The sequence below is a fragment of the Lathamus discolor genome, chromosome 1, assembly GCF_037157495.1.
Source record: "Lathamus discolor isolate bLatDis1 chromosome 1, bLatDis1.hap1, whole genome shotgun sequence".
In the NCBI taxonomy this organism is placed as follows: domain Eukaryota; kingdom Metazoa; phylum Chordata; class Aves; order Psittaciformes; family Psittacidae; genus Lathamus; species Lathamus discolor.
In genome coordinates this window covers 153,202,428-153,214,506 of record NC_088884.1, presented here as the reverse complement: position 1 = coordinate 153,214,506, position 12,079 = coordinate 153,202,428, and the positions used below count along the sequence as shown (strand labels likewise).

Below are 12,079 nucleotides of genomic sequence, written 5' to 3'. Positions count from 1 at the left end.
GGAGGAGTTCAATTAGATAATCCAGTCACAGGGCCATGCAGTATTAACATACATGAACTTTGTTAGAAGATGCCAGAACATCAAGCCTGCTCGAGAGCAAAAACTGAGCTATGGGAACCAACTGCTACTGAACTGCAGAAGCAGCAGGTGAGGCACCTGCACTAGGGCTTCAGCTGCATATCCAAGATCCTAAATTCTTGGTAATCTGAATATTCTCCACTTCCTCAAAACAAACACGTACAATCATTAAGTAAGGCAAGATGGAAAGAGGAAAAAGCATGACCTAGCAGCAAAACTTACTGTGCAGAACGGTCACAGCATCCTACGGCCACTACATACCAAAACTTCATCACTTTATAGAACTCTAGTCTCAAACAGACTCTCTAAGGGGTTCCTACTACATGTGCCAGTACTGTAAAGAAGCATCTTTACATAGTAGAGTAGTAGAGAAGTAGTTTATCACTACATGTAATAGTACTTAAAAAATTACTTATAATAAGCCCTAATAGTTGGCAAGTTTTGAGATCATGGTTCAATAGATGTCTTGATAATTTACGAAGCAAATTTTACCTTCAAGACAGAATTATCGTTATTTTTCATAGCATCACTCAGGAAACTGTTTCAAGAGGTCAAGACTCATTATTAAAGATGCATAAAAAAAAAAAAAGCAAGCACTTTATTAAAGGCTGCATGTAGCCATCGCTTCCATCTCAATAAACATAAGGAAGCCCAGAACATTTATAACAAAATAAAACCTAACAAATAGAACAATTTCTAATACCACAGATAGTTGTGCAGTTGTACCACGTAAGTACAGTACATCTGTAACCTTATGTCTCAAAAAATTTCAGCATTCATTTTAAGGGCTCACAACTGTTAAACACCCCCAAATACTGATCAGATTTAATAAATGGAAAGATATTTATAGACTGTCTGAATTTAGAGGCATGAAACACTGTTTCACTAATTCTAAATGCCCACCTGCTATTGCCATTGCAACATTTACATTATTTTAGTAAGAATTTGTCCAAACAAGGTTATCCAACTGCCAATACAGTCCTAGAAATTCCATTATATTCTAAACAAATTATGAATGTAAACTGCCATGAGAAAATTTTTCCACTACTGTCCAGACTGGATTTTGAGTTAAATTTCAAGCTTGCTTAAAACTGGTGTTTGAGTTAAATTTAACTTCTTTAAGTAAGACTACATTCATTTTTTTAAATCCTACCTGAAAAAAAGAAAACTGCACACATATGTAACTTAGGTATATTTTTTGTAAGTTTAAAAATACAAATCAGCATCTAATAACAAGGAATTTCAGTAAATATTTTTCACATTAAAAATTAACTTACAACAATCATAGAATCAACAAGGTTGGAAAAGACCTTTTAGATCATCAAGTCCAACTGTTACCACAGGACTGCCAAGACGACCACTAAACAATGCCGCATATAACTGACATCTGATGTAATTGCTACTATTGCCAGTACAACTACCACTTTGTAAAACGCAGAATTGATGGGTTTTATACCAGCAGTAACTAACTTCCAAGAGAACACCACCAGCAGCAACATCTTGATGGAGAAACTCATGTAGCTGACTCAAAGGTTAGTTAGTGTATCACACACTGCCCTGCAGCGGCACACTGCCACCAAGAGAGGATGTTCTGGTGTTTCTCTCAGTCCCTTCCTGGTGCTCTTAACCTCTGCCCTTGCACTTAACCCATTCACTATGTGGATGCAGGGACAAACTGGATCAGTTTGTTCTAAATGGAAAAAAGTCATTTTTGGTGGGCCAGGCATCAAAAGATACAAATAAGTAACCAACTCAGTTGCTACAACATTTCTACATCTGTGTCATAGTTTAATCCCAGCCAGAAACTAAGTACTATGCAGCTGCTCACTCACTTCCCCTCCCTCTATCCCAGTGGGATGGAGAAGAGAATCAGAAAAAAAAAAAAAAAGTAAAACACATGGGTTGCGATAAGAACATTTTAATAAATAAAGGACAATACTAATACCAATTATCCTAATAACAATGAAAAGGAAGATAATGAAAAGAGAGAGAAAGATAAAACTCAAAAGAACAAAGGGGCGTTGGAACTAGATGATCATGAGGTCCTTTCCAACCCTAACTATTCTATGATTCTATGATTCTAAAACAAAACAACAATAAATCCAAGGGATGCACAATACAATTGCTTACTACCTACTAACTGATACCCAGCCTGACCCAAGCAGTGACTGGTCCCTTCTGGGTGACTCCCCCCAGTTTCTATACTGGGCATGAGGTGCTGTGGTATGGAATACCCCTTTGGCTAGCTTGGGTCAGGTGTCCTGTCTCTGCTCCCTCCCGCCTTCTCGTGCCCCTCCTCACTGGCAGAGCATGAGACTGAAAAGTCCTTGACCAGGGTAAGTGCTACTGAGCAGCAACTAAAACATTGGTGTATTATCAGCATTGTTCTCAGACTGAAGCCAAAGCACAGCACTGCACCAGCTACTGGGAAGAAAATTAACTCTATCTATCCCAGCGAAAACCAGGACAATTTGGCATAAGAGAGGAAGTGGGGCTGACCCTTTTAACATCCACTTAAGTGTAACAAGAAAACATAAGGAAGGCAGAGTTCAGAAGCTGCATTTTTAGCTAATTCCAATGCAAGTCTTTCAGACCACCATTATTCTTTGGAACATGAAGCATGGAAGCCAATCCAGGTACTTCAATGGATATGATATGTACTTCCAACACTTTTACAGAAATTCCCTACTGACCCATGCAACTGTATCCCATACTTATATCATTCAGCAGATCCAGCCTTAAAACAAACAGAATTCCACTGCCACAGTAGCCTGGAGATAACAAAGAAATTACTGTTTGTTTCAAGTTTGGTAAGAGAGAGGCAAGTGTTGCACTGTAACTACCCTAGAATATTATGGTTCACCAAAGCTTAGGGAATCCAAGAGAAAGCGAGTGCTGATGCAGAAGGTGGCATGTGCATGCCTCAGTAACAGACACTGCTCAGCTCATACTTTACAGTGCTCCCCAGCCATCAGTGTAACAATATCAGGTTTCAGGCTGTTCTGTTACATTTCCTTTTACCATTGAAGACATTGGTAGGATTTAAGTTTTTCAATTTAAAACTGCAGATCTTATCAGCATAACAAAGCAAAGCCAGTGGCAAATATCTCTTCTCTCCCCTGTCTACCTCAAGCCTGTCACACACAGGGGTTGCCCAAGAGGTCCTGGGGAGAAATCTTGTCCAGCTGTAACCTCACATAGGAGACAGTTGCAGTCTTTTTTGTTCAGTCCCAGGAGAATCTTCACAAGCACTCTACTTATCAAAAGCTGTATCTTACTATGCATACAAGTAACAGATCATACATTGCTGACTGCCATCATCATACTTCAGTAACTCAGATGTAAGGATAAGTAAATGGAGTTAATGAAAACCAAACCCAAATATGACTAGGATCACAAAGGATGAACACGTTTTAGGCTGAGACATTTATCTTCAGGACTACTGGCATGTAAAACCTGTAAGCTTTCTACAACTTGTGTCTGGCTATATTTACTAGCCTTTCTATCACCTAGAATATATGTGGGGCTTAACAACACAACAGAGGATGCAGTTAAGTAACAGAAAGATCAGAGACATGCTCTCGATTATTCTGATCGCTCTCCTTCCTGCCCTCCTGATGTCTTCAATATGCTCAACTTCTACAGCAGTTCAAACCACCTATTCAAAAAAAAGCAAATATTGGTTAGAGCTTCTTTCCCAAGAGGACAGTAATGGCTTGGAGGCCTGAGCACCAAGTTATGTGTGCATCCATTAAAACAGGCTTTCCTCCACTTTCTATAATCTCAGTGTGTAGATACAAGCACCAATGTGCCCCAGGAGGTGATGTGGCCTCCTCGGAGCACAGGCAGCCACCACAAGGAGCCATCCCCCAAGCAGCAGGGCCACCCTCATAAAATATTAAATGCTCTTCACATCAGCTGGAATGCTACTGCTGCACCCAGGAGTCCCGTGGACACTCCTGCAACATACAGCATTTATTTTAATTAATGTACAGTTTATTCTTAGGCATACATTGCATCTTTCAGTTGGGAAACGAAAAGGAGAATGAATTTCAAATTCCAAAGATCCAATAGCCAGGACCCACTTAAAAGTTACGGAATTTCTCCAGCTATGCATACTTTCAAAGTTAACAACCCAGATGTATACAAAACATCTAACTGGTTAATCACCACACTATATATTTTACTTTGGTTTATTAACTTCTTTAATTTGCAATGAAAGTCTTTTCTAAACGCTTTAAATTTTCCATACTTGGTCTCCAATTTTAGGAGTTAATGACTCTCTTCTGAAAAACTTAAAATAGAATCATAGAATAGTTTGGGTTGGAAGGGAAATTAAAGACCACCTAATTCCAACCCGCCTGCCATGGGCAAGGAGATCTCCACTAGACAAAGCTGCTCAAAGTCCCATCCAACCTGGCCTTGAACACTGCCACACTACCAGACACAGAGCAGTCATAGCTTCTCTAGGCAACCTGTGCCAGTGCTTCACAAGTCTCACAATAAAGTATTTCTTCCTAAAACCTAACCTAAATCTCCTCTCTTTCAGCACAAAGCCATTTCCCCTTGTCCTATCCCTACATGCCCTTGTAAAAGGTTCCTTTCCAAACTTCTTGTAGGCTCCCTTTAGGCACTGGAAGGATGCTCTAAGGTCTCCTCCAGGCTGAACAAATCCAGCACTCTCAGCCTGTTTTCACAGGGGATGTGTTCCAGCCCTTCGACTGTCTTCATGATCCTACATATCCCACAAAGAAATGGGAGAGCAGGTAGAGGGTGTGTTTTGGAAAAGATCTGGGCATGCAATAGGAAGCAGGGCTGTATGTCAGCATGACTTTGACCTGCTAGAGAACTTCTGCCTGCCCCTTCCCAAATTTGCATATAAGTGGATATATGTTTCCTAAGCTGAGTCCTAAAATGACAAAGCAAACCCTAGGTGAATTCATTTTTGTTCTGGTTTAGTAAGGATCCTTTTGTCTGCTTGTTCACTTCTGTCGGTCCCAGTGACTCCTGGAGCTATCAAATCTGACTGAAGTTAGCCATAACTAGGTTGTTATCAGTAAATTAGCTTGTAAGCCCCTTTAGGCACTGGAAGCTGCTCTAAGGTCTCCCCTGAGTCTTCTCCAGGCTGAACAATCTCAACTCTCTCAGCTTATCTTCCCAAGAGAGGTGCTCCAGCCCTCTAAGCATCTTCAGGGCCTTCCTCTGGACTTGCTCCAACAGGTCCATGTCCTTAGCCCCATGACAGATTTAAAACCAAATATAACTAGTGCCTAACTAGTCTTTACAACTGCTGTTCTTATTAGAAAAGTTACCATAAATTCAGTTGGAAGTCACATACAGACAATGTTTTCTTTAAAACTGTATAAAAATGCACAATGTGTTAGGTACAAAGAGCTCAGTAATCACTAAGAGCTCTGACAAGGTGAATTTGCAAGCTCTGTAAGTTAACCAGCAGAGAAGACACCAACTTTGCAGCAAATAAAGTATGGCAGACCCATAAAGGAAATTGTTTCAAATTCTTTTCTCCTGCACTGCTACCACCTCTGATTTTTAATCCAGAATGTTAATAAATGAAATTCTATATATTTATGAAATTGACATCAGAAGTAGACTGCAATTTTGAACAGAACTATGCACATGAAAGAATATATATTTTAGCATTGTATTGCCTTTGCATAGGAATCACTCATTCAGTTTATGTGCAAGTCCACCAGGAAAACAACATTATGTTCTTCTTCCATAAAAATACTGGTGATTTGTTGCCATGTCTCTGCTTTTATGATTGTGTTGCTTAAAAGTGCCATTGCTTATTAAAAAAATAAAGGTTACAAACTGAACAGGTAGGACAGGTTAATATTGCTCTTAAAAGAATAAATTTGCTGTCTGCCACTTGAAATGACAGCTGGAAATCTTAGCTTGCCAAAACGTGAAATATTAACTGCCACCACAAGAATACCTCTCACAAAACCAGCAGGTTAGCACTGTATTGCTTCTCTTCAAGGAAGTTACTGTACTGTTAACATAGGCATTTCTTTCACAACTCAAGAACAAAGTTATGAAAAGCTGGAACTCTGAGGTTTCTCTCGAGCTGTTAAGATATCCTGTTTAGAGAAGCTGGTGAAAAAAAAAAAATTATCTACATGAATAGGAGAATTAAAGTAATATCTGGACTCGGAGAAACATTTTAAAACTCCTATGTCACCCCATAAAATTCAACATGACTTCCAGCAAAGCAGCTATAAAAATATAAATAAGAATTACTATAGGTAGTTCAGGTTCACTGTTAAGTGCAACAGTCAAATAAGCAGCAGAGTGAACTTCTACCCCAGAAGAGAGGTCCAATTCACTCAACAACAACCTTTTGCTAATTAGTAACTGTCATTAGCTCAAAATCCTCAGCCAGCAGGACTGAGGTATCATGAAACAGTAAAAGTTCTTCGTGAAGTTTCACAAGGTATCAATCAGAGGGATCACTGGAAGTTGGCTCCATTTCTTTCAAGATTCTGGTGTTCTAAATTCAAGGCAGTGTTTCAATGTTGCACTGCACTCAGCCAGTGCTTTCAAATTTGTTTCAAGTTTGTAATAACAGATTACAGTGTCACAAGGATTTAGTGAGAATTAATTACTCATGCAATCGCAGCAATACGCATTACTGATTTCTTCATTAGTGATGCTTCAAGCAGCCTTTTTCCTTTAGGCTAATAAAACACTTGATTTTCTTAAAAAGCACATATGACACACGCTAAACGGCCAAAATAATTTCCTTAATCACTCAGTGTATGTTTTAGCATGTCTTCCCACTTTGCTGTTGAAGATTACTATCTCAGTCTGTCCTGACTAAGCTAACACTACCTGGAATAACCTTGCAGAGTATAAGCATCTTGCATCTCAACTCTGCTGTTCTGATGCTAAAAAGTATACAATCTTAAGAAAAATTGCCTTTTTTTTTTTTCTGGCTTTCAGCAACCCTTAGTCTCTTACCTCTCTCTGTAGTTTCTTGCATAGTCTGTAAACGCAAACCCTTATCTGCAATGCAACTATGGCTCCCTTCAGAATTTTTCTATATCCAAGCTCATTCATCTAACCAAACCATACAAACAACGAAAACCCCACACTCACACATTTTAGTAACATAAAAGGCATAACAGCTCCTCCTTTCCATACAGCATCTCAAACACAGGCATGTTAAGATGAAACACTGTGCTTGAATTCACCCAGTGACAAAGCTGATAGAAAACTACAGGTCTCTTCAACTCTTGTCCAGCGTTTTACCCAGTGGAACTTGTTCCTTATATAAAAATATTAACTAGAGGAAGACTTTTAAAAGCTACAAAAAACGGTATTAGAAATGACTATGCACAAACTTAGCAGGATACACTTAATCTATTACATTCACAACAGTGAAAAATGAATTTAAACCCTTTATAATTGGAATTTCCACACTACTGCCTAGTTAATAAATCTTTTGGAAAGACAGATACCAAAGTAGACATTTAAAAGCTAAGTTATTAACGGAATCTACATGATCAGAAATAATCAATGTATAGTTTTATGGAGGTAAATCCAAATGCTTGTATGTGAAATTATAAAGGAAAAGCAGATTAAAAACTATACTATAGCTTCCAATAAACCTAGACAAATAATATCTATTAAGAAGTCTTTGAAAGACTAATCTTTGTACAAAATGTTCAAACTACTTAACCCTTCCTCTCAGACCCCCAGCCACCACGGCCCAATAAAATACACATTCAATCGCTCAGGATCCATTATACATGCACCCAATCAACCTTTAGGAAGATGGAACAATATGCTTTTAGTAAAAATATTACAAAGTAGCTCATCTAGATTTTTTCTGATCAAACACTCTGACAGTCCTGCAATTACCTGGTATTTCTGCCTACAGAAGTCTGGCAATTTATTTTCAAATTCCAAATTAAGACCCATATTTTTCCCTCCTATCAGCCACTTTCTTTTTTGTCTGTGCATTGAAATAAACTGCACATTCAAATATTCATTTGAACAGTTTTATTTTCCTTAATGAAATTGACTTCACTTGGAAAAAATTCTTGGGGCGGGGTTGGGGGAATGGACACAACACACCAACTCATTTCTCTAATTACAGTTACAAATTACCTAACCAGCCTGTCCCTGTTCTTGGACTAAAATTAAGGATTCCAATCTCTGTTCCACAGAACAGAAGAAAACATCCCGATTCTAAATAGCTTCTAGGAGATCATTTGTATTCCAAGCTCTGCTAACAGTGCAGATAACTAGTATAGTTCCTCCTGCCTCTCTTAGCCTACGGAAAATTGCTGTCTTCATCCCATTCTGCTTTACCAGACACCGTTACTTGTCTTATTATGCTAATGACTTATTACTTGCAGTTATTAGCTATTGATTGTTGTTACCATTATGAAATTTTAGGGGCTTCACATTATCAATCTGCCAGACAGGTATGAAACCTAATGCTATAAATGCATGTCTTCAGAAAAGAAGAAAACCAAGCTGCGATGGAATAACAAGAAATAAGGGTCTTTACCTCTCATGAACTACAAAGAAAAAACATCAGATAAAAAAAATTAAAAAGCTCAAATTTCTTGTTTTGAACACATTACCATTTAGATGGTTTTAAAGGAAATATTTAACATTACGCTTGCATGTTTATTATGCTTTAAACATCCATCATTATGAATTTTATATGCTGCTTTATGCAAAGCTTAAAGAAGTAGCAACCTGACCTATGATTTTGCTGGGATCCTAGCTAAAATAGACAGAAAGCCTATTCTGACTCTACAGCACTATGCCTAAAAGACAATAAAATTCCACAGAAAAGTCACCTGTGTTAGGTGTGAACCCAACCTCTTGGCTTCCTGCATCCCACCTATTCATCTGGAAACAAGATGCTCAAGAAGGATAAATACTGAAGTTATGATCAGTATTTTGATCTCCCTATCATCCTCTGTCCCTATTCCTGCTAGAATGCACAGCAAACGAGCAAAGGAAAATGCTGACATCATTTTACCCCCGTGGAATTTCTCTTACTTGGAAGAATAACAAATAACAACAACAACAACAAAAGCAGCAAGGAACGCAGACTATGAAATCTGCATATTAAGGTAACAAGTGAAATTCAAGGCCTTCAATTTTTCCTCTTGGGTCACATATACACATAAAGATCTGCTGCCCTTTCCTTCTGACTCCCCTGCTGACAAGCAGGAAAGCTGGAGGGTCATGTGTTCAATCCAAATTTGCAGCACCTGTGGTCTCAAAGAATCATTACCACAACAGTGCACAAAGCAAATGAACTGATAAAGTTCTGTGACCGCACAATGGAAATATCTGCTAAGGAGAATATGGCAGGGATATAAATCACTGATGTTTTCACTGAGTGTACAAACCAGGATTTCCCCCATAATTCCTAGTCTTTGAAAACGAAGACCCTTACAAACACATAGCGTTCTACTGATTTTATTCAGGTTACATACATCCCCTCTTAGATCTCAATGGTTAAAATAAAAGATTTTGATACCCATATGATATGCTTTACTGATAGGAAGGAATACCATTTTAGCATATCCATACTGACAAGAAACAGCAGATGGAGGATTAGTACAAAATAAAATCTGTACAGTTACATGTCAAGTAACGATCAAGTTACATGTCATTTACTTTTGTAAGGCATATTTTTGTCTTAAACAATAAAGAAAACTGGCAATTTCAGACTCCTGTGGATTGTCAGGAACCCGCAACACTTGGGCTTTAAACACTGCAGTGAAGTAGTTTGGTTTACACAATTATCTACTGAATTATCATGAGCTCACTTTTGACAGCTAAGAAACACAATTTGATCTGCAATTCCCACCTCATTCCAGGAACACAGAATATACAGTGGGCAGCAGAAAGGTAAAAAGCTAAAGATTTAAAAGGGCTTGCACAAGGAAAATTAATTCTGCATACCACGGTGTCCTCCGGTCCCACACCTATAAACTATACCTAAATTACTATATGCAGAAAACACTGGAATATGAGAAAGCCTTTTATTTGAAAGGACAAGCAAATTTATTATTTCCACCCTTCAGATCAGTATCAGGTACTGCAATTATTAATTAAAGGCAAAACGAAAAGAAAAAAGCACTGTACTTTCGCTTTTCTCAAAGTTTCATAACACGACTTAGTAAGTGTATACTTTTAATGGAGATGACACGAGGAGAATGTAGGAATGAGTTAGCCCGAATGAAGTGTCAGTGTGTGTCACTTCTGCATTCAGCTGTAACCTTCGCCAAACCTTGTGTCTGTGCGTCCGGTCCTCCCCCTCGCCCCATTGCCTACGAGCGGCTGCGGCCCTGCCGGGCCCGCCCAGGCTCCGAGCGGCCATAGGACGCAGCTCCCATCCGTCTCCCATCAGCCCAGCTCCTCCTCCTCAGGCGGCAGCAGCAGCCCGAGCCTATCCGCCTTTGCCTTCAATAGGCCCCTAAAGGACAATGCTGCTGGGAAGCGGGGGGAGGGAGGGGGGAACCGGGAGGGGAGCGACTCTCGCCAGCTCGGTCCCCGGGTGACCCCAGAACGCCGCAACCCAACCCGCGATGGTTTCCTCCTGCCCAGGCCCGAGGCATCAGACGCGGCCGCGGCTCCTAATCGCCGGTCCGCAGCCGCTGCCTCCGCTTTGTACAATCACGCACAGGATGAAAGGTCACGGCGTGCCTGTACCCGCACACGGCCGGTGCTGGCGGCAGCCGGCTAGGAAGCCCTGTCACTTCAACCCCACGGCCACGCTGGGCGGGGAAGGGGCTGCCTGGCTTAGGCTTTCGCTATCCTGACCCGAAACGCCGCATACTCCCGCCTCCCGTCCGCTGCGTCGGGTGACATGGGCGCGGGCCGGCACCCACAACGGGTAGGAGCTGGGTGCCGCCTTCGCCTTCCTCCTCCTCTCTCCTCTCCCCCAGGGCCTGATCTAGCCGGGAAGCTCAGCGCCCGGCTCCCGCTCCAGGCGGTGTTCCCCCCCGGCCCGGCGCAAGCCGCTCACCTGACGCTGGGACCGCAGGGGCCGGACCGGCGGAGCGCGGGGAGTTCTCCGCTCCCAGGCGGGCGCTCGCACCGGAGCACCCCGGCCGGGCCCCCGGCCCCGCCCCCGAGCCCTGCCGCGCCGCCGGCCGGCAGCCAGGCCCCCCCGCCCGGCCCCTCACGCTCCCTGTCCCCCCCTCCCCGGCCCCTCTCCTCCTGCCGCCGCGCTTCCTCCCCACTCCCCTGGCCCTGCCCCCGGCACGCTCCCGCCAGGCTGCGGCAGGCGCAGCCGGGAAGCGGGACGCGCCGTCCCGGCAAAGCGTCCTCCCAGCGCCGGCCAGGCCCGGCCCCGCAACTCCTCCTCTTGCCGGGCTCTTAGCGGAGAGCAGGGATGCGCGGGTCGGCGCGGGCCTCCTCGGCCCGGACCCGCGCCCCCCGGCGGTCCAGCCCGCCCGCCCCTCAGCGCGGCGGCGGGAAAGAAGGTGCGTGGGGGGTGCCCGCCGTCGCCTCCCGGCTCCGTCCTCCCGTTGCCACAGGGAGAGCGGCAGCCACCCTCCCTTCGGCTCTGCCCCTACCTCTGCTTCCCGGGCCCGCGGCGGGTATTTACCTGCCGTGGCGGCGCAGAGCGGGACCCTGGGGCCTCTGGCAGCCGGAGGAGGTGGCAGACTCCGTCCCGCTGCTGCCGTCCCCGAGTGAGGCGGGCGGGACGGAGCCGGGACCTGCCCCGGGAGGCGTTACGTAAACCGGCAGCGGCGGCGGCTCCGAGCGCCACGGGCAGGGAGGAGCCCGGCCGCTCCGTCACCCGGCAACAGGACTCGGCTCCCCGGCGGAGCGCGCCGCAGGCCCCGCCCCGTATCCTTCCGCCCAGAGGGGCGGTTGGATCCTGCCGCTCAGGAGCGAGCGCCGGCCCGTGGGGCTGCGGCGAGGCGACGGGGGATGCGCCCAGCCCTTCACCGGGCGGGCTGGGGAACGGCCTGGCCCAGCCGACCCCATCCCGGAG

General features: G+C 43.6%; 1 protein-coding gene across 2 annotated transcripts in view; it reads right to left on the bottom strand.

The window, feature by feature from the left end:
* Nucleotides 1–12,058, bottom strand: part of KIAA0232 (KIAA0232 ortholog) — a 71,597-nt gene extending 59,539 nt beyond the window's left edge. The window contains exon 1 of one of the 2 annotated variants that reach the window (XM_065659737.1): nt 11,687–12,058. The gene's annotated coding sequence lies outside the window, so the exon portion shown is untranslated. Of the gene's footprint in view, nt 1–11,654 lie in introns of both variants that reach the window. The other variant, XM_065659743.1, reaches the window with a different exon arrangement.
* Nucleotides 12,059–12,079: the final 21 nt, after the last annotated feature.